The sequence below is a fragment of the Athene noctua genome, chromosome 1, assembly GCF_965140245.1.
Source record: "Athene noctua chromosome 1, bAthNoc1.hap1.1, whole genome shotgun sequence".
NCBI classification, from domain to species: domain Eukaryota; kingdom Metazoa; phylum Chordata; class Aves; order Strigiformes; family Strigidae; genus Athene; species Athene noctua.
This window is the reverse complement of record NC_134037.1, coordinates 239,570,415-239,595,101: the sequence shown is the minus strand read 5'-3', so window position 1 is coordinate 239,595,101 and position 24,687 is coordinate 239,570,415.

Sequence of the window (24,687 nt, the reverse complement as noted above, 5' to 3'; positions counted from 1 at the left end):
TAACAATGGTAAGAACGGGAAAAGCAAAATTTCACAGAAAGATAACTGAAAAGAAATTCTTATTACTCCTAGTCCCTTAAAGATGTGATATCACTCTCCAGTATTAAATTTTCTGTTTTCAGGAAGTTCATAACTTCAGAAGGAATCTTATTACATGTAATTTTCCTTCTTACTGCCTCACCAGCATCAAAGATGTTGATGCTTTTTCCATCCTGACACATTCTCCATCTCTCCCTCTGTTGAAAATGCCAGTAAGATGAATTTAGCAATCACTTCTGTACTCACACTAAAGACAACAACTTGAGGACAAGAGGGAATGAGTGGTGACTCCGCAGTCATGATGTCTGCTACTTCCCTAAACCAAACTGAGCCAAGCTGATTCCTCATATCCACTATATTAGCTTATTAACTGTGAACAGGCCTCCAAAACCCGCTTATCAGTCTGGCCTCTTACCTCATTTCAGGCCCTCTTCAAAACTCAATGAAAGATTAAAATATACTTTTTAAAATAAAGGAACTTAAAAATGCCAACACACAAAAATGTTGTGCCATAGCAGTCATATCCACATGGACATCCTGGTTATCCTACAGCATCTAAAATGTCAGTAGACATATACATTCAGTTATTGTGATTGCTCACCACGTGTCCATGTTAGTTGTCTGACATAGTTGCCCTTCATAATGAGTAGAGGCAAATAGGCACCCCCAACAGGCCAGTCATTCCATCCGCTTGAGACACTTATCTAAGTGGGCGCCTGCTTCTCTTCATTGATTGGAAAGGGAACCTTCTGTACAACTTCTAGATGCCTGTCTTAGGACAAATGAATCCCATCTCAAATCTTAGGTCAGTCTCGTTCATATTTGAGTTAAAACTTTCTTCGTGAGTAATGTGACAGAAATAATAACATCTGGGTTACCTGACTGTCAGAACTGGACAATGCACCTTATTCTGCAAGTTTTAGGCAGATTCTCCTCTTACATGCACTGGTCCAAATAGAAATATAATCAGTGAGAACAGAATAAGTCTCCAAAAATATTTACATTTCCTGACTAATGCAACCTGCACAGTTTAATATAGACAGTTAATTACAGAACAGTTCAGCTGCTTCATGGCTTCTTACTGAATGGGAATGAAACTAGACCATTTGCAGTAATTTACTAAAGAATAAAAGTGATTCAAAAATCCCTTTGGGAACTGAAAACAGATCCTTGTCTTTGTTTAACTTGTGGAGGGTATGAACATTTTGGTAGCCACCTCACCAAGCATCAGGGGAAAACTGTAGGCCCAGGTTGTCCTCTGAGTCAGAGAAGGGGCTTTCCATCCCCAAACCACCACAGATCAGGCAAAGTTCATTTGAAACAGTCCTGATATCTCTGACTTACTCCTCTTGAGCTTTAAAACTCATCCACTTCACTATAATCAATTAGTTCCACTTCATTCACCGTATTACAACACAGAGAAAATATTAATGCGAGTGTGTAGTTAAGATCAGGCTGGGTTTGTGTAAAATGCAAGGTGCTTGTCACAGCGTGATTATATCTTTATAAATGATTTGTGTTCCTAAAGCAGATACTGAAAGGATTGGTATACTTTTAAAACTAAAAGAAATGAAACTAACCAAAACCTACCCAGAAGAAAAGATACTGTTTGCTTGAATCAAAGAAGCAATAATCAGCTCTATCAAGGAAAATCTTGTGCTATAATACTAATCAGGTAGCGGTTTGAGTTTGCACTTTTATGTTGAACTGAAAACATTGCCATATGAAGGTCTATGAAAAGGTAATTTTAAAAGTTCAGAAACTGATAGCTTGTAGAAAGTTCAGCTATATGTAGAATAGAAAGGAAGGTCAACAGGTTTTGACCTGCTCTGTGCCTTCTTGGCCATATTTTCCCTCATTATAAGAAAATTCATGGAATATCTCCTCAGCCTTTTGAATCAGGGTGTGATCTAAAGCTTAATAAATTAATTTGAGAAACTCATACTCATTTCAGTCTATTGGAGTCAATTGTTACCTGGCTTTTCCTGAGGCATCCTTCCCCAAGTCTTACTCTCAAAGATGCCGTCTTGCTGGCCCAAGGTTCAAAAAGAAGCCAGCACATTCAGAATTTCACCAACCAGTGACCAATCTGCTCTCAGACACGAAAGCACACTTTTTTTCCTGGCAAGGAATCCAGACATATGAAGATTCAGTTCAGCTCTTTCTAAGATTTAAGGTATATACAGATGAATACAAAGGATTCCAGCGGTGTAAGAGTGAATACACTGCTTCAGCAGTGTAACAAGTAACATCTTATCAGCTGAGCTGTGGTAACAGTCAGTGTGCATAGTCCTAAACAACAGTGAAATAAATCATTTTACCTTACACTTCCCTGAGTGTATGGAAGATAATCACCACGCATCTCAAGACCTAACATGTAAGGTGTTAGAGATGTGTTAGATTCAGTTCAGAAGGGTGCATCCTCTTATCCTCCTGAGTATACTGAGTACCTGATCACAGCTGGAAATCTGGGGCAGGCACTTTCACTGTCATGTCTTTTATTTCTCCGGTTCATTAGTTTTTATAAAACTACCAGGCAATACTAATTAGACTGCTATAAAAGAGTAAGGAAAGATTAGGATGGTGCACTGCATCTTGTAACATCATGATCAGTTAACTGTGAAATTACTGCTTATCACCACTATACATTTTCTATTACCCTATGGACATTTTCAAACTCAGTATGTTGCTGGCAGAAAAATAAACTTTTTAAAGCTGCAGGTTAAAGTCAAGGTTAAGCAACTATGTATGTATGTGTTTCAAAGTAAAAACAAATAAACCAGAAGATTTTAGTTATATTTTTTTATGGCTTAGGAAAAAGTATTTGTATTTGAGATCATTATATTCTTATGATGAATGTTTGAATAAACAGAAATTTGCATTAAGAAATCCAGCCATTCTAAACTCTGCCCTACATGTATGTATTAAGAAGCTCTAAGAAGACTGTCTTATCATCCCTAACAAACAATTCCCCCTGCACCATGTGCAGCTTGGACAGACTCCAATTCCTGTCCCAGAGTGTATTTTTCGGTGGATATAAAAGGATTATATTTCTCCTTTAAGGGATACATTCTGTACATGATTAATTACCTCTGTGATGTGATATTGATCTAGTCAGAAAACTGTATTTCAGAACCAAGATCAGGAAGTGCTAATTCACAAAAATTCCAGTAATTCATTAAAACAAAGATCTGGGGATTGTTCATGTATTTATTGCAATAATATCAATCCTGATAAAACTGTGATATTTGATAACAACACAGACGGCATACTTACATGGAAATAGTTTGTTGACTTTTGTACAGCACAACTGAGCCAACATTTTAGTACTGCCAAATGTCTTAAGAACAAGAAGCAAACTAATGTTATTCTACAGTAAACATCTTAAAGAAATGAGATAGCTAAATGTCAAAAGCACAGATATTCACTTTTTAAAAGACATGCTTCTTTAATAATACACATTGTAATAGCTCATTTAGTTTATATAGCTGTACTCTTAATTTCTGAAATATTTGTACAGTTATGCAAGATATATGAATTATAAAGCTATCATGATGCTTTGGTATAAGAATTACCATATGAATAATGAAAAATAAAAGATCAAACAACATCTCAAAGTTTTCACATAAAATATCTTCAAATTACCTCAAACAACAGCAAATCTATTAAACTATATATCAGAGCCTAGATCTAGTAATAAAAGGTAGCAGCCTACAGGCAAGAGGAAAGATAGACAGTAATAGCACGTCTAACTAAAGAATATAACTTCAAGAATGGAATATTGTCCTAGTCTATTACTGGTCTTCGTTTTTATGTGATTTAACTCCTACTGAAGTTGACGAAAAGATTTCCAGTGATTTCAGTGGAAACTTGATCAGTAACTGTACCCCTTAATAGATGAGCAGACTAAAACAGTTATTGGCATAAACCAAACGCCAACAGAATATAAACCAGTGACTTCAATCTCAGACAAAATGCTCAGAACCTCCCAGTACAAGTCATGACAGCTAATAGTATGTTTATTAGGCTATCCAGAGCTTCAGACTTTAATAGAACTCTCTTCAAAATAGCCATGATGTGGCTATTCTCATATGTACACTGTTTAATTACATCTAACTGTACTGCATTCAGTGTGATGTAAACTAATCAGCACTGCATCACATAAGCAGCAACTTTAAAATAATTAACATGGTATCCATTTATCACACGGCACTTTGCATCATCACCTGTGTTCTTGTAGGCTATAGAGTGGTTTAACATACGTGTATATACCAGTGTTTCAACGATGTCTTTTCACGGGGAAATATGTCACTTCTTGCAACTGCACTGAACAATTCTATTCATGTTCAGCAGTGCTGGACACTTTTGGGACAGGAGGTCCTAAGATGCATTCCAGCAATCTGGATGGAGATGGGGGCTGTTGCCACTAAACTCTACCTGGACGAGAGGCTTTCCCCACAATGTTAAAAGCTGATTTACTTTTCATAAAAAGAATTGTGGTATGTAAGATGCCCGAACAGATATCAGAGGCATGTAGCTTCTAACCAAATACCAGATCTTGGTGTTTTAAGTCAGGATGTAAAAGCTTGCTCTTTTAAGTCCCCTGACTGTCTCAGCAGGGTGACACAAACCACAAACGCATTAGACAGGAAGCATGAATCACTGCTCTTATCTGATATAGCTCATAGGTATGAATAGGGCTATAGGGTTTTACATTGTTTTTTACTGATCAGATGGGGTTTTTTTCTGGATCAGCATTAAGTGTGGAATATATGAACACACCAGGGATGGAGGAATGTTTCAAAGGGACATGTCGTCTTTAAATGCCAATTTTAAATGGGAAAGAATATTCTTCTGAGAAAGGTAAATAATAAGAGGTAGTCTATGCTCTGCCATGTAAAAGGTATGAGATGACATAATCACTGTTAAAAGTGGTCCCATTTTTATTTCTTTTGACATATGTGCATGTTCACTCAGCTGAAAGGACAGACAGAACAAGAGCACTGCAAGCGTGTCTAGTGCCATTTACACAGCTATGGCTGCACTGATGTCTTGACAGCATATAGTAAGGGTTTAGGTTTTTGAATGGGATCATGTGGAATTTATTTACTTTAGCCTTTGCAGGCCAGCAGTGGAATGGTTTTGAATCAAAAAGTGGAAGAAGTATTTAGCCACTAGGATCTTACAGTAAATCACTGTCCTCTTGTATTGGTGTCAAATATAGGAAACCAAAGGGTTTCCTATATTAACCAAATATAGTTAATATATCCCTTATTGAATGGTTTTCTCAATAAACTAGTAAGTATATTTACTATGAAACATTAGCTTGGTCTTAGAAAAAATATTAAGATAAATTTCTGAGACATTGGGGAAAAATAACATCAATAACTCTGATAAAACTTTTCAAAACTATTTTTAATGTGCTCACAAGGTAACTGTGCTTTTTTAGTAACCGATAATTTGAATAGATTGTACAACATCTTCTGAGGTGAAATATGCCCCTTTTGTAAATAGTTCACCCTATGTGTTTGCACTTGCTTTCTGTGATGGAGTGTATGTAGTTATTCTTATATCTTGTTTCAATTATTTAAGTGTTACAGGAAACAATATTTAAAACAGTATATAGAAAAAACGATTTCCAAAATAGCTTCGGGAACACCTCTGATGCAAATTTCTTCTGTGCTATTTTGTGCAAGTCATTGTGCTTTCATTTTCTGCATAAGTGCTAAACTACTGGATGATTTCAGCTAAACCAATACAAAACCTTATAAATATCAGAGCAGTAAGTGTATGAATTTTATCTTCAAGAATACAGAAGATATTTTATTTATCACATTGAACATGATGACATGATGACACTTTCACACCTAGTCTAAAAAATCCATGAGTTTGCATCCACTTAGAACTACTTCAAAATTTTAAAGTGTAGCAGTAGAAGGTGAAAAAGAAAATGTGAATTCGTAGGAAATTTAGACAATGACTCCAGAAAAATACTCACTACCCTTTCAGAAGTAGTCACTAGGCCAGAGTTACTGTCAAAATTTTAAAAGATAAAGCAAAGAGTGTAAACAGGACAGGAGAACTGGTTTCAGATGGAAAATGTGACACAAACTAGGACTAGTAAAAAACTGGACAAAATTGCTTTAAAATTTTTAGCTTATAGCTTGAAAATGTAAACATAGTGGATAAACCTCTACTGGCATTTGAATTTAATTGTATGCAATACTTATAGCTAAATCCTGAATTTCTTACTTCGGCAAATTCCTACTGCAAAGACTGGAACTTAGCAGAACAAGGACATGCTCACAACTGTACTGTTTTCTTCCTCTTTTATGTGACAATAATACATCTATATGAAGGAATAAATTTTCAGTTCATAGAGTTCTTTCCTGCTCCAAAAATGTTCTGTGGTGTCAGATCTTATAAGTCTTCAGTAGAACCAAGATTATATAGTGCAAGTCAAGTTCATGCAGCCCAGTACCTCCCAGAGCCAATCTAGGCCACATCTGTACTAGTAAACATAACAGGCCAAGGCCTGTTCCCTGGATCTGACATCAAGTGATGTGACGTAAGATGTAAAAGTGAGAAAATATTTTCATATCCTGTTTTGAAAGAGGAAATTAAGCATCTGATGAATGGAAACTCATTAGGTCAGCTCATGGTTTTCCTTTCTTAATACAGCTTTCAGTTCACATGTATCATAGAATCATAATATCATAGAAGCATAGAATGGTTTGGGTTGGAAGGGACCTTAAAGATCATCTAGTTCCGAACACCCTGCCATGGGCAGGGACACCTTCCACTAGACCAGGTTGCCCAAAGCCCCGTCCAACCTGGCCCTGAACACTCCCAGGGAAGGGTCATCTACAGGTTCTCTGGGCAACATAGTCCAGTGTCTCACCACCCTCACAATAAAGAATTTCTTTGCAATATCTAATCCAAATCTACCCTCTTTCAGTTTAAAATGGTTACCCTTTCTTCTATCACTACACTCCCTGATAAAGACTCCTTCCCCATCTTTCCTGCTGACCCTCTTTAAGTACTGGAAGGCTGCCATAATGTGTCCCCAAAGCCTTCTCCAAGCTGAACAACCCCAACTGTCTCAGCCTGTTCTGATCAAGGAGGTGCTCTAGCCCACGATCATCTTCATGGCCTCCTCTGGACCTGCTCCCACAGATCTACATGCTTCTTATATTGGGGACCCCAGAGTTGAACACCATACTCCAGGTGGGGTTTCATGAGAGCAGAATAGAGGAGAATCACCTCCCTTGACCTGTTGGCCACACTTGTCTTGATGCAGCCCAGGATATTGATGGCTTGCTGGGCTGTGAGCGCACATTGTTGTCTTGTTTTCAGTTTTTCATCCACCAATAATCCCAAGTCCTTCTCCGCAGGGCTGCTCTCAATCCACTCTTTGCCCAGCCTGTATTTGTGCATGGGATTGCCCCAACCCATGTGCAGGACCTTGCACTTGGCCCTGTTGAACTTCATGAGGTTTGCACAGGCCCACCTCTCAAGCCTGTCAAGGTCCCTCTGGATGGCATCCCTTCCCTCTAGAAGTATCAATTACATTACAGTCTATGCTGTGTTTCCCATATAGTTTATGCTTTTCTGTTACTGTGTTCCTCTAATTATCTTCCTCCCACTGAATTATTTGCACGTTTATAGATCAATACATTAAAATAAGGCATTCTATTTTTCTCTTCATATTTCTTAGCTTCTTTTAATTTCTACATTAAATTTTATTTTTTCAGTGCCCTATTTAACTGGGATTTCATTTATCGAGATTGTCCCTCATCATCCGTTATTTTCATTTTGCTTCTTTCTGTCCTCTCCTTTACCTGGGAATACACAATTGATCACTTTGAACTGTATCATACTTCTGCATCTGCTAGCTTCCTGCTGCCCTCCCATCCATTCGTTTAACTTCTGGGTATTTTTTTACCTTTACCTTGTTCCAGTTTAAGTTTAAGAAAGAAAGTAAGAGAGAAAGAAATAAAGAACAACTTATCCTGGAAATTCCTTCCTTCCTTCCTTCCTTCCTTCCTTCCTTCCTTCCTTCCTTCCTTCCTTCCTTCCTTCCTTCCTTCCTTCCTTCCTTCCTTCCTTCCTTCCTTCCTTCCTTCCTTCCTTCCTTCCTTCCTTCCTTCCTTCCTTCCTTCCTTCCTTTGCAAGGGCTGCTAGCCTGGGGTTGGGATTGCTTGCTAGTGTCTCTAAAGATGCTGTGGAAAAAAACTCTCTGCCTTGCTAGAGTACTCAGCTCTGGAAGCCACAACCTGCCCAGAGGATTTTCTCAGCAGGGGGTGCTGTAATGTGACAGGAGAAAACCAGAAAAAGCTGATATGGTAAGCTAAACTGGTTGATGATGTGGTGGTTGGTGGACAACTAGGGCACAGTAATCATGAAATAATAGAGTTCTCTATCCTTAGAGAGGCCAGGAGAGGGGGAAGAAGAACTGACATCCTGGACTTCCAAAGGGCTGATTTTGTCTTGTTTGGGCACCTGTCTGAAAGGATCACTTAGGAGATGAGCCTGAAGGGTATGGGGATCTAGGAAGGCTGGGCGCTCTTTAAGAAGGAAATGTTAATGGCTCAGGTGGTCCCCATGTGCTGTAAGATAAACCAGTGACAGAGAAGACCACCCTGGTTCAGATGGGAGCTTTGGCTGAAACTTGGGGAGAAAAGGAGAGTTTACAGCCTTTGGAAGAAGGGGCTAGCCACGCACAGTGATTACAAAGAGGCTGTGAGGCTATGCAGAGTGGAAATCAGGAGGGCTAAAGCCCAGCTGGAAATTAATCTGGCTTCAACAATCAAGGACAACAAGAAATGTTTCTAAAAGTATGTCAGTAGCAAAAGAAAGACCAGGGATAGTCTCCATCCCCTGCTAGATACAGGAGGAAATTTGGTAACAAGTGATGAGGAGAAGGCTGAGGTGCTTAATGCCTTCTTTGCCTCAGTCTTTAATAACAAGGTTAGTTGTATTGAGGGAATCCAGCCTCCTCAGCCAGAAGACAGAGACTGGGAGAACGACCCCCCTGCAATCCAGGAGACAGTCAGTGACCTGCTGCATCACACAGACACACACAGGTCTATGGGACTGGATGGGATACACCCGAGAGTGCTGAAGGAGCTGGCTGGGGTGCTCGCCAAGCTGCTTTCCATCATCCACCAGCAGTCCTGGCTGACTGGGGAGGTCCCGACAGATTGGAAATTGGCCAGTGTAACACCCATATATAAGAAGGGTTGGAAGGATGATCTGGGAAGTTACAGGCCTATCAGCTTGATGTCGGTGCCCGGGAAGCTGACAGGGCACATCATCCTGAGTACCACCACACAGCATATGCAAGACAACCAGATGCTCAGGCCCAAGCAGCATGGGTTTATGAAAGGCAGGTCCTGCCTGGCAAACCTGATCTCCTTCTATGACAGGACAACCTGCTTATTGGATGAGGGAAAGGCTGTGGGTGTTTACCTTAACTTTAGCAAGGCCTTTGACACCATTTCCCACAGCATTCTCCTGGTGAAATTGGCTGCTCACAGCTTGGATGGGCACACGCTTTGCTGGGTAAAAAACTGTCTGGATGGCCAGGCCCAGAGAGTTGTGGTGAACGGAGTTAAATCCAGTTGGCGGCCGGTCACGAGTGGTGTCCCCCAGGGCTCAGTTTTGGGGCCATTCCTGTCCAACATCTTTATTGATGATCTAGACGAGGGGATCGAGGGCACCCCCGGTCAGTTTGCAGATGACACCCAGTTGGGTGGGAGTGTTGATCTGCTCGAGGGTAGGGAGGCTCTGCAGAGAGACCTGGACAGGCTGGAGACATGGGCTGAGGCCAACGGGAGGAGTTTCAATAAGGCCAAATGCCAGGGACTGCCCTTGGGCCACAACAACCCCCAGCAGCGCTACAGGCTTGGGGAGGAGTGGCTGGAGAGCTGCCAGTCAGAGAGGGACCTGGGGGGGTTGATTGACAGCCGGCTGAACAGGAGCCAGCAGTGTGCCCAGGTGGCCAAGAAGGCCAATGGCATCCTGGCTTGTGTCAGCAATAGCGTGGCCAGCAGGGACAGGGAAGGTATCTGACCCCTGTACTGGCACTGGTGAGGCCGCATTGCAATCGCAACTCGATTCCTGTGTTCAGTTTTGGGCCCCTCACTCCAAAAAGGACATTGAATGACTCGAGCGTGTCCAGAGAAGGGCAACGGAGCTGGTGCAGGGTCTGGAGCACAGGTTGTATGAGGAGCGGCTGAGGGAACTGGGGGTGTTTAGTCTGGAGAAGAGGAGGCTGAGGGGAGACCTCATCGCCCTCTACAGCTCCCTGAAAGGAGGTTGCAGAGAGCTGGGGATGAGTCTCTTTAACCAAGTAGTAAGTGATAGAACAAGAGGTAATGGCCTCAGGTTGCATCAAGGAACGTTTAGACCAGATATTAGGAAGCATTTCTTTCCATAAGTGGTTGTTAGGTGTTGGAATGGGCTGCCCAGGAAGGTGGTGGAGTCCCCATCCCTGGAGGTATTTAAGAGTCGGATCGACATAGCGCTGAGGGATATGGTGTAGTTGGGAACTCTCAGTGCTGGGTTAACAGCTGGACTAGATGATCTTCAAGGTCCTTTCCAATCTAGATGATTCTGTGATTCTGTAATATAGTCTTAGACCATGAGAGTTTGATGACATAGAATAATCCTGAGGACAAGAGCAAGTTTCTCAGTCCTTTGAAGTAAGCCTGTGCCAATCATGCAGAAGGATTTTTTGGTGATACATAAAGAGAGTTGAATGTGCTACAAAGACAGATGGCTTTGGAAAGTGGGCCTCCCCAAAGTCCATACAATTAGAAGGTGGAATAAATCCGGAGTAGTCCCTTAATGTAAATGAAAAACTGAAGGTTGAGTAGTGCATGGCAAACATCGGTGGAATAAGGTGTTTTCAAACAATGGGTCTGGGTGGAATTTTAACTACAAATATTTTTGTAGTTCTGAAGGAGAAACACATTCCAATTTAGCAAAGGATCTGAACGAAGGTAACTACTGTGGCAAAACAGAGTGTGAACACAGTGGATTCTGCCAACAGAGAAATCCTTGAGGGAAAAAGAGGATGAAGGTGAACTTTCAGAGTTTTTATTGGATTAGTTCCAGTATATTGCTGCATGTTGAAATGAAGAGCAGCAAGGCTTGAAACAATTTCTGGTCAGGAGTCTGGATTTGTTTTCTCAGTTCCACAATGCTACATATTACGGTCGTGCTCATTAGCTGGACCTTGCTAACTAACCATTTGGGTTCTATAATAATTGCAAATTTATGTGACTTCATTATTTTTAAACTCTTTTTAAGTCTCTTTGACCAACTATGTAAAAACTCTTCATTATTTTATTCACTGACTGGAGCCTGGAATCCCCAACAAGTTAAGAGTAAAACCTTCCTCAGTTTATGACATTGCAACAACTGAGTCAGAACCGAATGTCAAAAAATGGAAAAAAAAAAAAAAGAGAAATGGAGACTCAGATGTGGAGAAAGTTAGGAGAAAAGTATCACTCCTCCTGTTTTCTGTCTGACACCTTTTGGGGGGTCTCAGAGCTGGTGACAGACTGAGAAACCCAGTTTTTTTGGAATTTTCATAATATTCTTAACCTTGTGATGATGCCAGGTACCTGTAAACCACTGCAAAACACTGTTAGCCTCAATGTAAGCCAGAACTAGAAATCCAATTCAGTGTTTTAAATCAATGAAGAAGCCTTGCCAGATGTCTCGAACTCCAAACCTCATTTCCTTGTCAAGAGGAAAATCCAAGCCCAGCGAATTGTATGAGGAAAATAAGAGTGCTTATCACTGTGACAGCAGAGGTATATTTCCTTTAATAAAACACATTTTGAATTTGTAGTACCTCACACAAATATAAAATAGAAGTTGGTAAAACAATATTTATAATGAGGGACAAGCTAATTGAATATCTATATTAAGAAAGAAAAACCATGAGTAGACCTAATGCATTTCCATTCATCAACTGCACAATTTCCTCTGTCTCTCAAAACAGGATATGAAAATATTTTCTTGCTTTTACACCTTACATCACATAAAAAATTGGAATATTTGGAAAATATCTTTCATCTGAAATCTATTTCTTTATCAAATTTCTAACTGAGCTATGACATCTTTTTTATTTAAAAAAAAAAAATATTGATGAGTTTCTGCCTATTAAAGAGCTACCACAAAGGTTAAAAAGATGAAGCTTTGTAGAATGTGAATGAAACTCTTTGAAGAAGGCTCCTTAGCTATAGCTACATTATTATTTTTCAAACAAGTATCCCACTGGCTCTACCCTTGACACTGCTACCTGTTCAGTTACCTCATGAAGACCACAGCTCTGCATCTTAATGCAAGCCTAAAAAAACCTAAAGCCCAGTCTAGCACAGAGTACCCCAAATGTACTTCTTCATCAGCACTGGGTGCTGTGAGCCCAATCTACAGTTAATCTAAGAACCCATAATGCACATAAGAAAGTATGGTTTATGGGGTTCAATGCAGTTAAACTGTTCTAAGGCAGTGTGTGGTAATCTCCAAGGAGATCTGTCAAGGAAAAATGTTGGGAACATGCTACTTCTGCTCCTTTATGACAGGTACAGAAAGCCTGTAATGTTTCTTTTTATAAAAAATGCAAAGGATGGTGTTTGTAGAGGGGTTAATTATACTTGGACAAATACTTAGCTGTAATATGGAAAGCAGCTTAGCAAGCTATCTGGGATCTCCTTGAAACTAGGACAGTTTCCAGGCAGAACTTCTTTGTCTTTATTTCATCCTACAGAACAGTTAGAGTGTTCCAGGAAAGGGAGCTGTCTCCTGACACCTCTGATAGGGGACAAACATTGCACAGAGCAGGAAAACAGTGAATTGATTAGTTAGAGAAAGAATATGCTAATACAGGTGTATGCCCATGATTTGTGTAAGTGCACTGCTGAATCATCTGAAGAATAATATTGCAATTATAGCACACGTGGGACTGAAAACCTTGGTTGCTGCTGTGTAAGTTTCCATCCAAACTGCCTAATTTCAGTCATTAACAACTTTCAGGAGCTATCATCTATCAGGTTTTTCAGGTAGCTTTACTGTTCCACAGTATTTTTTTTAATTTTTTTTTTTTTTAAGTTTAAGTCTAAATAATCCAATTTTGAGAACTGAAAAAGTAGATGATACTATTCCTATGGCAAAAATGATAACCATTCCTAATTTTGTAAAAGCTCTAACGTCATACTGTTTTCAGACCATGAATGATATCCCAAATTTATATGTGGAGAAACACAGTTCCCTTTCTTGTAGAGCAGGGGAGAGTCAAAACTTATTAGGCCAATGATGTACATTTTGTGCACCTTTACCCATTTGCCCCCCTAAAATGAAAAATGAGTTTGCAGTATTCACCAAATTACCAAGTTTTTTTTTTTCATTCTTAGACCCTTCAAATAGACTTTTTTTCAATGTGAACAGGGAGTTGAAGATCATATTTAAGTTTCCAGGAAGGCCAGCTTGCTGATACGGAGAGCTTTCTGAAATACCTCCACCAGCCTATGCTCCCCAGACTTGGAGCTCTTGAAGCTGCTTTACTGGGAGATGCTTGCCCTTCATCCCCACTGGAACGCTACTGCATTGCAGCTGTCTACCTGGCCATGGGTCCCATGGCTCCAGGTCCCAACCCATGGGCTGACATACTGGCCCAGCCTTGGCCCATCCTCATTCCCAGGGAGGTGCCCAATGACCTGGGCTGAGGCTGCCAGGTGTTCATCTGTCTGAGGGTGATGGGACAGGCCCTGCTGGTGAGGTTTCTGCCCTGCCTTCTTTGCTGTGAGTCTTTGCTTTGCAGCACCCCTTCCCTTACAAAGATCCCTGCCCTCCCTGCCTCCAGACAAACTTTTTTTTTTTTTTTTCTCAAATTAAATGTGTTGGAGCAAAAGCATTTTGAAAAGAAAAAAAGGCTGACAGCTCTACTTTAGCTGCCACTTCCCACTCATGTCAAGTGGGGTGGGATGCAGTCCTGACGGTCAAGTAGCCACAGATTAATGTCAGTAAAAATGAGCAACAGACTGGGGCTAAATTTATGATCCTGCACTCTCTTGTTCTCTACAGGAACTGATGCTCTGACTCTAGAGGAAGCATATAAAGCTTAGCCTCCCTCACCTACAGTAAATCTTTGTATATAATCCTCAGAATGTGCTTTCCATTCCACCTAGCATTAAGGATCTGTAAAGTCAGGCATCGTGGACATCAAGACTGTCTAAATAGCTGACAGACCAGGGCAAGCATGTTCAGAATGCAATTTATTCCACCTATCCTGGACAGCTGTTTCAGGGTAAGGCACGCAGCTTTTACTGGGCATGGAAGGAGTTCAGATGGCTAGCTTAGGGTAAGAAAGAAACTGTAATGATTTTAGATAAACTTCATTTTAGACATACACTTCCGCACCAATGGCTACTGTGGTAAACAGGCACCAATGCGGTGGTTAATACATGAACTTTGAGGATCCTTTATGGTAATTTATTTTGGTTAAGGTTCTGGTCTCTGTGTTAGTGAGAGGCAGGGCAGTTGTGTGCAGCCAGGGGCTCTCAGAGGAATTTCACAAAGAGGGATGGCAGCTCCTTGCAATTAATTGCAACAAATTAGTAAGGCAGTTTGCAGTCTTGGAAATTATTTCTGTTGTTGCTCTTCTCCATTCTGAAAATTTTACTGGTTTAAAAGGGATCCCTTGAATGGCCTTCTGACTGTCATGGATCTCCTAAGACCTGTGTTTTAGCTTTTAGACTAGAAATATAAGGCTGGGAGGGAACACCTCAATCATCAAAGACAACAGTTTACTATTGCAGACAATAACTTTATGTAATAAATCTTTGAAAACTCAGCTGTCTCTGTCTTAAAAATCCATCTTTTTTGTTCCTACTAAATGGCTGTGCAGAACCTCTCTACACTCAGATCTACAAGCTTTTCTCTACTTTCCAGACTGAATGTACAGATGGGAAATGTACCAGTGTCTGGTTTTTAATGCCCAAACAGTGTCATCCTCATGTTTAATTAGCAGACTCCTATAATTTCTGCTGACATCATTAATAAATTGTCAAAAAAGACCAAAAATCACCATCTAGGGACATTGGTGGTAATGATTCACCAGATGCATGTTTCCACTCTTCTCCTCCTTACCTTCCTTAGACTTTCATACCTCTCTCCCCTGGATTTACTAAATGTCTCAAATGACATCATAGCATATACTTTAGTGAATGTTAGATATGTTAGTTCCATGTCTAGAAAAATAATTTTTCTTTTCTAAGAAAGATATTGTGTTATTCTAGATTTATCCAGTGCTGGTAAAAACATTTTATGTTCTTGTAGCATTTATTTCAATGCTATGAATTAATATTTCTTCCAAATTTATTCTAAAGCTTTGCTTACTATTGAAATCCATCTATTGTGGTTGACGTTGCTCCGTATTTCTCTGGTAATTTTCCAGTCATGAAGTACCACACAGCACTGATAGAGTAATTTTTAAAACTTGGTATCAAGATCTGTGATTTCGTACGATGATTTTTTTCCAGACTCTGGGATGGTGATTGTCTGATGGGAGTATATCACATTTCATGAGTGAGGCTTCTACTCTGCTTGAGGTAATTTATTTTTTTTTTTTAAATACATGCCCATCATTTGCTCTGCCTTCACTTCCTCAGTCAATATCATGATACTTAGTTAATTGAAACATCTGGGGAAGATGGCAGGAAGGAACAACTAAATCTCATTTAACCTCAATACCATGCTTATTGTATAGGACTCCCCCCTTCATTTCCTTTCTTAGAAACATAGCAAAAAATATACCAGGTCAGACAGGTCCACCTCCCTCAATATAATCCTTCCAACAATAATCTAAGCACTTGCCATGGTAAAAATAATAAAATAAAAGTATAGATGCTAATATTAACCTTTCAGGAAATGGTACTGTGCTCCTGTGCTCCTTTAAACAACTTGAAAATAATTACTTTTCTGCTTATTCTAGTTTCAAATATAACACCTAGCCTAGTGTGACCTGGGGCAAGCCTCAGTTGTCTCCTGCCCAAGCTTTGTTTGCTGTCTCATTCTGTCTCTTTTTCTACTCCTGATTATTTCTTGTGCCTTTTCAGAGGCGTCACTTGAGTATGTTAGAACTAGACACCTCACTTGAAGGTTCTTTCTTTACTTGAGATGCAAATTCTGAAGACTTCTTTCAACTTTGATTTAAGGAAATTCCAAACTAACAGCATATCAGAGCCCATATAATGTACTATTTAATTCTTTAAAGATTGCTCCTTTGAGGCTTAGAATTTTAGACAAAGAGTTTAACTCATACATAAATTTACATAAAACAAGGTCAACATTTTATTACTCAGTCTAAGATTATATTCTAAAATCAGTCTTCATATAACATCCTCACATGCTTTAAAACCGTTGTCTTAAACAGCACTGTTTCTTACTCATGCAGTATTAATGTGAATAAATCTTTGAGCCAACACTTCTAGAAATACTGTGACCATAACATTCACTTTCATTCTGTCTGTTCTCCAGTTTGTATGCGGGAAGTTGAAATCTACCATTACAGAATTCCCAACAGTATTTATTTCTAGCAGTATTTCTGAGATCTCTGTTCCAGTTCCTATCCAGTCCTTGGATACCGCATAACGCCTCCAATCCTTAGAACATTTTTTACAGTTCTTTCTTGGAGCAATTTTTTACTTAAGCAGATTCTGGTTTGTCTATGCAATCATTTCGTTCTTTGTAACCATCTATGAGATTATTAATATCTAGAGCTAAACCAGTAGCTTAATATAGCTCTTTTTTTCTCTGAAGAATATGTATGTTTTAACAAACCCAGTCATGATTGCTATTTTATCACAATTCCACTATTCTTATCAGATTTCTGCCTCTACAATATTTTGAATTCTTCCTTTCCTTTTTTTTTTTTTTTTTTAAACTAACACATTCCACTGCGGTGTAAAGATGATGAATCTTGACCTTGCACATTTTTCTAGCTGACAGAGGCATGGTCTAAGAAATCCTAGTAGTAATGTTAAGTCATGAAGTTTTAAAACCTGAAAATCTCATACAGTCCTAAGTGCATGTTAAATTCATTTCTTAAGAAATCTGAAAGACATGAAATATTCAGCATATTATTTTGGAAGTTAATGTAAGGTTATAGATTATTCCATTTTAAAACTCTTTTCCTGCATCTTGTGTCTTACAAACACAACTATTTGCACACACTTCAAGAGGCGGTGTTTTCTCTTTTAACATTTACTGACATTAAAAAAAAGAAAAAATAAAATTAAAAATTTTTATTAAAATATATACGTGTTCATATGGAATACGTGTTCAAATTTATCTTGACAGATTAGTAATCAGGCAACAAAAAAAAGAATTAAATTCTTTAAAGCATCATTATTTTTAAATTGATCTGATGATAATTGGAGCTTCATTTACAGGGTTTGAAATGTTGAAATAGGCATTTCTTATCTCAGTAGTGCAATGGGAGAAAATGTTCACTGGAATCACACTGCAAAAAATGCACGCTTTAATTGCATGAGTTCATGTACAGACTTTTCTACCCTGACTTTATCTGGAAACATGATTTGTCCCAGGTAGCTAGATTATTTGATCTCTCTCCATCTTCCTCCTTAGTTGAGGCAATTGTCAAAGAGTATCTAAAGAACAAGAAGGAACCCAAGGACAGGGCAGGTTCTGGCATTCAAAATGAGCAAGAGTGGATATCTCAAACTGTAAATAAAACTTTTCAAATATTTCCAGATCTGGACAGCCAACTGAAACTGAAAAGTCAAACATTTTGGGTACAGGATGTTTATTCCCTCTTCGTATTGTTCCTTCTCATGAAGAAGCCTATTTCCAAGGAATATAAATGTTCAAGTTTTGCTTATGTCTATTCCCATGTTTTAGGAGGAACATAATCAGCAAAACTGCTGAGCAATCAGAAGAATCTTAAAAAAAATTCCGCTAGTTTACACAAAGCCTGACACACTTTCAGTGATTACTATTTGCTGTACATCAAAATTCCCCAACACTTTTTCTCATCTGCTGAAGGTTTGGCTAGGTCCTTGTTTCTTCCAGATCTGTTTGCCCATTGACAATTGTTTGTATTCTAATGAAGGTCTGGTCCCTAGGACAGCTTCAGGTATTAAATAAACTATGTCTCAGCAGGTTAGCTACTCATAACTGCAGTCACTTGAAAACAGTAACAGTAGGAGAGCAAAGTGAGATTATCATACACGTTTGAGAAGAGAACAAGAAGTCAAGGAAAACAAGTCTCTCAGAAATAAATACTAGAAAAAAAGGTGTCATTATAGAACAACCACATTTTACGTTCTCTTTCTTCCTCTAAACAAGAAAAACAATACTGCAGAAACAGAAATTTTATATTTAAAGACCAAGTACTTTTCAATTATGCCAGATTGAAGATTTAGAGAGACAAGGGTGTATTTTCCTCTTAAGGCATGTACTTCAGATTAATATTAGTGAAGGTGAAAAAGATCTTTCTTACATGGAAAGGTAGGTATATCCTAATACCCACAACACAATAGATTTCATCAAACCTTCATTTGGCCAGCCAGTAAGTGAGAAGCACCATAATTCCTAATACTTTATTGGCTTAGCTCACATCTAGCTAATGATTAAAAATTTGAGTCACTACCACACAGGTAGCCAATCCATATACCAACAGAATTAGACCAAAGTGTAAGAAAGGAAAAATGGTGAGCAGAAATGCTCACCAGAAATGCTGACTGCTCTCTGTTAGACAACTAACCAGAGAAATTCAACAACTTGTTAAGAGTAACTATTGAAGTCTAAAAATCGATAAAGTTAGGAGAGACATATCCAAGCAAAAGAAAATAGTGACACTACAGAATGGTCAAAATACATTTCTCGTAAGAATTAAGTGTATTCCATAAAGCATTTAATTTAATTTTTAATGATCTGTCAATAAGAATATTGATAGAAATATTAATACCTATGTGATAAGAATCATCCAAAGGTTCTTTCTTTTGGGGATTTTCCTGTACCTGTTATAGAAGTTGTCATATTTTTTCCTATGAGTTTATGTCAGTGTTTTTTATGCTTGCAGCAGAGTGATTCCTTTTTTTTAAAAAAAGATATTTTGCTCTTTATCTGGTTAGTAGTGGGGAAAACATTTACAGTTTTTTTCCAGTTCTAATTGCATATTAATATGTTAATTTGTGATTCTGTCATTTAAATATTTTTACAGCCATATTTCTTCCTCCTGAAGGTTTGGGGGAAGTTTTAATCTATAAAAGTCGAGCTTATACATACACTTTTGATAAGAGACCTCACCAAGACATTCCATCTTCCTGGGAATGCAAATATTTAAAGAAGACTGGAGGAGTGTTTTAAAAGAATTGTTTTTTCTCATACAAAATAATCCAAGCCTAAACATAAGCAGCAGTGAGGTGGAAAAAGTTGGATGATCAAACATTCTTTGTCTTAAAATAGTTACATTTCTTTCAAGTACAGTACATGGAAAAAGTTATCAGTAATGCAAGCAGATACCAAGGCAGGTGTCATAAAAGTTGCTGCCCCTGTTGACCCCAGATTTACCCAGTATTCAGGGTCCTGCAACATATTTCTGTTAGGAGGAGGAATGGATGGAGCCAGGTACTTTTGATGCTGTCCTGTTTATTTACAAAGAGTGGAGACAAGTCCTTTTTCTCTCAAAGCAGCAGGAATGAAAAAGCCAGAGGCAGTTTGCTTGTTTGCAGTTCCAACCCCCTTCTCAGCTCACCACTGTTTAATAAATAGGTTCCTTTCATAGCAGAAAACTGAGAAAAGGTGAGTACTCTGTATCTTGGCCCCCTTGTTGTTTTATTTGTGATGAACTGTGGTGCTTTTGGCAATTCTCTTCATTTTATCACATCAGTCTGCCTTCACCTCCTTTGTTGTTAGCTGACATTTAGGAAAATCCTGGAACCACAAGATCTAAATTAGTATTAAGATGATCATATTACTGCAAATCTAGGAAATTATTTCTCAAAAAATTAAGGGAGGCAATTAAACATCCAAAGTTTCTGGGTAGCTACCTTGCAACATTTCTACTGGCATTTTTTTTTTCTTTGGGCCCATCTCAAAGAGGAGAATAGCCTGTTAGAAATTAATTAATCTTCTTAGTCTCAATGACAGATAGCAATCACATTCAGCTAATTTCAGTGAATAACATAACCATATCACTGGTTTATTTGCCATCTGGGGGCACTTTTTCACACTGAACAATATCATCTCCTCTATGATAGTCAATATATACAGTGATACTGAATGTCAGAACTCTGAGCACATCACCCTGCTCCTGGGGATTTGTCTGCCTGGGCTCAGGGCCAACTTAGATAATGGTGCGGGTGCTTGGCTTGAAGAGAGCTGTTGGCGGAAGCTCTGCTAAATATCCTCAGCAGAGGCTCCCTATGAACAGGTCTGTTAAGATGCCCCAACGAGGAATCTGCCTCCTTGTCCCGGAGCTGGTTTTACACTGAGACTTGCACATCAAGGCACTGACAGAGCCACAGTGAAGCAGTGTTATGGCTATGCCTGTGCCTTGACACTTAATCCAGATCTGGATCCTGGCCCATGGGCTGACCTCTGGGCTTGACCCCAGACTTGCCTCACATTAGGGACTTGCCTGGCATTGCCTGGACACAGGACTGAAGGGGTTACCACCACCATCCTCTGTTCAGGTGCAGTGTTGCCCGGCTGCCCCTGGAGATGCCCCTCCATTTCTGGCCCCCAAGGAGCAGCCAGCCCACACTGAAGCCTCAGTAAAAGGCAACAAAACCACCACCAAGAGAAATAAACAGCTTACAGACACTTGTATTGTAGAGGAAAGCACAAGTTAAAACAACAGCCAGAACAAATGATTGTTCTGATAGCAAAATCTGGTAAGTAAACAAAAGACAGGAGTGTCTGCCCTGAAAATTATGGGTGCTACATTCTTTCTTTTCAGTTGTACCCAAAGGTGCTCCATGCCTTCCTCCCAACTAAGCCAAAAGACACTGTGCAAGCTTTGCCAGCCATGAAACACATAATCAGGTGATGAATATCAGGATTTGACCCTGATTTATAGCACAATGTCAAAAAAATGTAAATATAATCTATGGTGCATCTCCTTATAATGGATGGCATATTAATTTTTAATGTCATTTTTTTTTTAAGATGCCTGGCTCAGTTCATTTAACAAGCCACAGATTTTAATGAAAAAAATATTCTACTGTCTCCTATAAGAATGAAAATAATTAAAATTATTTCAACTACATTATCATTAGAGGCCCCAGGTTAAATGAATTCAGATCAGCTTCTAACATAGTTACACACATCATAAATCCTCTCTTTTTTCTACTAAAAAAGTGATGGCTGTGCCTTGTTCCAATAATGCTTCTTGAAAACTACAACTTAGTGGGAAACACAATCCCAACCACTTTATTTTTTCTTCATATTAAAGAGAAGAATCTATTCTTTCTGATAAAGGAGTGGTTTATAAACAGAAGTGCATAACAGAAGGAATAATCCTGCAGGTACTTGGTAAATTCTTACTTAGCCTGTAAACTAGATGTGCACTGTTCTTTATAAATTCCAAGCAAAATAAAGATCCATTCTTGGTAAGTGATATCTTACTTTAAATAATTTGCAGATTAAATAGATTAAATTATTAAGAATACCTGAACAGTAAAGTAACACCTATTGTGAAAAAGTAACAGAGAATTTGATCATCATTGCATAAAAATAAAAGATTGAGGTTAAAATATACTGTTAGCTCTCAGAAACACTTTCAAGACAAGAAGTATAATAATGCAAAAACCTAGGGTATACTAATTTGCTGGTGAGCTGATGTTTGATGTTAGCTATATAGATCAAGATATAATGCAGCAAAACTGAATAACCATGAAGACGAAAGAGGAATAAATGAACAGTAGGTTAATAGTACAAGGTGCAGTGTCGTGTAGACAGACGTAGCTCTGAGAATTTATTTGTAAACTGGGAGTTGATACTTGGAAACTACAGATGATTTTCAGGGAAGAGTACAACACACAGGAAATATGTCCACCAATATGATGACACTGTAAAAAAGCACCTTTAAGTCTAGAGTGTATCCATTCCTACAGAGAGAGAGAGAAACATGGATATTATAGGCCTCTGGAGGTCCCATCCGGTAGATCGTACACTTCTGGTTAGTTGTGTTCATGGAGATTAATTCAGATAAAATGAACTCAGGAAAGATTAATCAGACTGTTCTAAAGAATGGAAAATGCTTTTTACTAGCTGAGACAGAAGCTTGGCTTACTTAGACAAGCAGGAAGAAAATTGAGTGGGGGTGTCCTTGCTGTCTATTGTCACGTCCCACACAGATGAGGGAGACAAGTGACTCAGATGCACAAATCCCCAGTGGAGTGGACAAGTCTCCAAATCCAAACATTTATTAACTACCCACAATGTACTAATTGAACACACGACAATTGGCTAAGTATATAGCAAGTTGTGTCAAGCAACACAATATGCCTTGCATTTCTTAATGGAAAAAGGGAAAAGAAGGAGCTAGAGGGAATGGAGAAATACACATCACCGGTCTGCATTTCTGTGCTGATCCCACCAGCGAGGGTTCCAGGAGGCAGCCGTCTTTTTCACTTGCATCTGTCTTCTTCGCTTCACTGCATAATCCAGCTTCCCACCCCCCAACCTCCACCCCCTTTCTTTCCTTCCCCTTGATTTATACAAAATTTCCCTGGGTCCGTCCCCTAGGTTGACCCACATAGCTACATATCCCATGTACAGGGAGGAGTAAGGTGTTTCATGGCATGATGTAATTAGCAGGATCATGTTAGCCCTAGTTAGCATATTGAGGGGTGTTAACTTTAATATGCATTTCATGGATAATGAAACAAAGTTCATTCACCGGACACATGGCCCTTGAAATTTGCCCAGGTGCCCCAGAGCAGAGCCGTCCTGTCTCCACAGGGCTCCCTCCTCCATCTGAATCTTGTGTTATTCGGGCAGCCTTATCAGCTTCGACCTCCACAGAATGCACCCTGTGACTCAGAGTTTTGTCTTGTGAGTATTTGAGGCATTTCTTCGAGCAGCCTCAACTTTTGCTTTCTCAGGCTGTTTTTCTTAGTTTCTCGCAGGCCTGGTTTCTCGTCTCAAGCAGAGAAAGAACAAAAGAGATACAGATTATTTATGCTAAAAAGCTGCTTTGGCATAGGTCTGAGTGGACCATGAATACATTTACTACAGATTAGATTATTTCCAAACAACACACTGAAGTGCTGAACAGGTTGTTTGGAGTCTTGAGGGAGAACATCTTCGATTTTTTTCAAGCTCTCAGTACTAGAAAAAGGTTAATTGATGAATGACAGGAGATGAACCTGCTGAAGCTGATGACTCAGGAGTTCCTTCCAAGTCTTGTGGTACCTGGAATGGCATGGAGGAAGTAACAAAGATTAGAAAAAACCTGAGATCTACTAGGAAGAAGTTGTTGGACACCAGACTAAAATTGTCTTCCTAATCTATCTTTTACACTCTACTGCTCTGAAATACTGCAGCATTTACAGTTGACAAAATTATTTACTATCCTGCACAGAAAATATATATACAATTACATTGGGAAAAACAAAACAAAACATTATAAAATGCTATTACAGGAACATTTATTATAATATCACTCTTTCATAGAGCCATGCTTAATCCAAATCATATTCTATATTTATCACTTAAAATGGATACAGAATGGATTAGGGCAGAAGGCAAAGAAGTTGTCCAGACTTTCAAAGAGTTATAGACAACATTATGGAGAGAACTGAATACTCTAATACTCAAAGTATTTCTCAGATTAGTGGAGCTTAATGAAAACAATCTTTATTTCCCCAATGGCAAAAATCACTTGTGTTTGGCCTCTGTCATATAATATATAATTGGGATATTAATTCAGTTCCTTGCTAACTTTCTAGTTCCTTCTTTGGCTTGCTGAAACTCAGGATGGTTCTCACCACTGCTAGATTGACAGTACCAGAAATTGCTCTGAGCTGTAGAAAATCAGCATTTTATAACGCTCATGCTATGTTCACTTCTTCATTGTTGAATGTGACATTTTGTTTGTCCTCATGCCTCTCTGCACAGCACTTAGAATGAGGAAACCGAAACCACCCTGCTGTCAGAAAGTTGGAGCTCAAGCAGGACTCATGGAGCAGTAAGTGACCAGGTCTTGTGGCAGCTGCAGTTATGATTTTCTGAGGATGGTTGCTTAGGGAGCGTGGCTTCCTATCCAGGTCCTCTGCAAGGGATAGGAGAACTGTTCTGAAAAAAGCTAGATGCTCAAAATCTTGTTCCACATCCTGCACTGCTAAAGTTCACCATTTTGCTCCAAGCTGCTGGTCTAAGCTCACCCAATATCCGGTAACTGCATCATATAACTCAAGCAGGGAGATTCTCCGCACATTTCTCTGAGCTACTGCTGTCTTGCACATGGCTACAACATTGCATGCATACTAAAATGCCAGCAACAATACTTCTTTGTTCCTGTTGAGTCTGGGTCCAGTTTTGTCCCTAACATGGATAATGAATAACAACCTGTAGCATCCCATGGGGAAGTGCTTTCCAAAACTA